The sequence below is a fragment of the Montipora foliosa genome, chromosome 7, assembly GCF_036669935.1.
Source record: "Montipora foliosa isolate CH-2021 chromosome 7, ASM3666993v2, whole genome shotgun sequence".
Classification (NCBI taxonomy): domain Eukaryota; kingdom Metazoa; phylum Cnidaria; class Anthozoa; order Scleractinia; family Acroporidae; genus Montipora; species Montipora foliosa.
The window spans coordinates 40,975,566-40,978,065 of NC_090875.1; the positions used below are offsets into that span (position 1 = coordinate 40,975,566).

At 34.7% G+C, this 2,500-nt stretch overlaps 1 protein-coding gene across 9 annotated transcripts in view; it reads left to right on the plus strand.

The window, feature by feature from the left end:
- Positions 1-2,500, plus strand: part of LOC138009520 (uncharacterized) — a 23,825-nt gene that overhangs the window by 13,430 nt on the left and 7,895 nt on the right. For 6 of the 9 annotated variants that reach the window (XM_068856579.1, XM_068856580.1, XM_068856581.1 and 3 more), the window contains exon 2: positions 1-1,391. This exon is cut by the window's left edge and continues 5,255 nt beyond it. The gene's annotated coding sequence lies outside the window, so the exon portion shown is untranslated. The remainder of the gene's footprint in view (positions 1,392-2,500) is intronic. The other 3 variants (XR_011124424.1, XR_011124423.1, XR_011124422.1) reach the window with 1 other exon arrangement.

A 2,500-nucleotide genomic window follows, 5' to 3' on the forward strand; every position in this document is an offset into this window, starting at 1 on the left:
TCACTGGCTTAAAAAGTTACAGTATGTATATATTCGTGATCGGAAATACACCGTTGGTCACTGGCTTTAATTGTTACAGTATGTAATTTTTGGGATCCAAATTACGCCGTTGTTCACTGGCCTAAATTGTGACAGTATGTAATGTTTGGGATATAAGTTACGGCCTTGTTCACTGGCTTAAAATGCCTCAGTATATGGATGTTTTAGATCGAAAATATGCCGTTGTTTACTGGCTTAAAATGTTACAGTATGTATTATGTTTGGGATCCAAATTACGCCATTATTTACTGGCTTAAATTGTTACAGTATGTAATGTCTGGGATCCAAATTATGCCGTTGTTTACTGGCTTAAATTGTTACAGTATGTAATGTTTGGGATCCAGATTATGCCTTTGTTTACTGGCTTAAATTGTCACAGTATGTAAAGGTTTTCGATCGGAAATATTCCATTGTTCACTGGCTTAAAATGTTATGGTATGTAATGTTTGGGATCCAAATTACGCCGTTGTTTATTTGTTTAAAATGTCTTGGTATGTATTTTTTAGATCGGAAATACGCTGTTGTTTACTGGCTTAAAATGTTACAGTATGGGTGCCTCGAAAAGTAAGACCTAAGACCCCCTCCTAATCTCGAAAACTAAGACCTAAGACTCCATCCTGACATGCTTGCTAAAATAAAACATTCTTTGTACCCGCCGAAATGTTAATGAAATCTTAAAGATCTCTCTGAAACACACTTTACATTTATGAGAACAAACATTTGTACAGAAAACACCTATTATTGTCCAGATGTGTAAACTTTAGCTCATATACTGTAACATTTTAAGCCAGTATCTAATGGCTTAATTTCTGGTCGGTATATTATGTGCTGTAACATTTTAAGCCAGTATCTAATAGCTTAATTTGTGGTCGGTATATTATATTCTGTAACATTTTAAGCCAGTATCTAATGGCATAATTTCTGGTCGGTATATGATATACTGTAACATTTTAAGCCAGTATCTAATGGCTTAATTTCTGGTCGGTATATTACATACTGCAACTTTTTAAGCCAGTATCTAATGGCTTAATTGGTGGTTGGTATATTATATACTGTAACAAATTCAGGTACATAAGCCTATTCAAATTGACACTGCAAGTTTTAATATCATTGAATGGACTCAAGGTCGAAAGAGCTTGGTTAAATTATTTGACTGGCTCGTGATCATTGCAGAAACATGTACAGTTCATTATGTGTTCCAAAACTTCACAACACGAGCTAATACAAAGCTTTATTTACTCAGGATGAAAAGTACACAATTTCCCTGCCAGTTTGGCGAATGTGTGTGGACCACATCCCACAGCCACAACCGTGCTTATGTGCGTGACATCATGGCTGTGGATTGACGTATGGTAAGGAAGTTGGCTAGTGTTAAAATATATTCTGTAAATTCCACGGCGTGATCTTGTTTTCTTTGTCTTCCAATATTCTCAAGGGAAAATTTAAATTTAACCATAAAAACGTGAGTCATGTTCGAAGATTTTGAGTATCAGACAAAACAAGCCAACTGAACTTCCTAGCGATGAAGCACTTGTTTCAGCTAGATTCTGTGGTTATGCCTAATTATTATAATACAATGCTTACTTCACCGTAATTCAGGATCCTGCTAATGTTATGAAATAAACGATTATTATTGTTGTTACTGTAATTATCACTGTTGCCTTTATTATATCAAACTTGACCCATTCAAAACAAGCAAGTTGAATGTTTTCATGAGAAACTTGGTCTTAAAACGTGCTTTATTCTTCTTCAGGAGGCTCGAAATAGTTTCTCCTTTTTTCAAACAAATAAACATATTCTGTTTTTAGAGACAGCTGGGTAATCATTTGGCCAGGGTATTAAGTACCCATCATAGATTTCTCACATCACATTTTCCTCCAAAGTAACGTTACCATGGCAATGATATAAGGCATTTCTTTGAGCCTTAAAATCAAGATATATTGTCTTTTTTGGAAAAACGGGACGGTGAAATCGTCCCATTCAGATAATGTTAGAAATAATCTCTAAAATATTTAAATTCAACAAAATATGTATTATGTCAGTTTTTCAGAAAAATAAGTTTTTTTGAAATGTGTCACTAATTTGTTTTTTCACCTACAGAATTTTTTTTAAAGTTGAAAGACAAACGTTTTAAATTAATCTAAGCTAACATGCAAAAAATGGAAAAAACTCACTGTCCGGGAAGCAGAGATATGTGAGTAAAGTGAGGAAAAATGAGGGGGTTACAAGATCTGCATTTATGCATGCGTCACCCGTTCATTCGAGTGCACGTGCGAGTGAAGCTACAGGCCAACACAAACGAATTTAAGTGACCATTAAACCGTCTGCGTACAATTTTCGTTGTTTTTGTGAATAGGAGATGTCTATTTATGTTCCACATACATGTATAGGAATTAGAAGAAAGTTGAGCGAAATTAGTGGTATTTGTTTATTTCTGGTGACCCACTTTGAATCGTGAGCT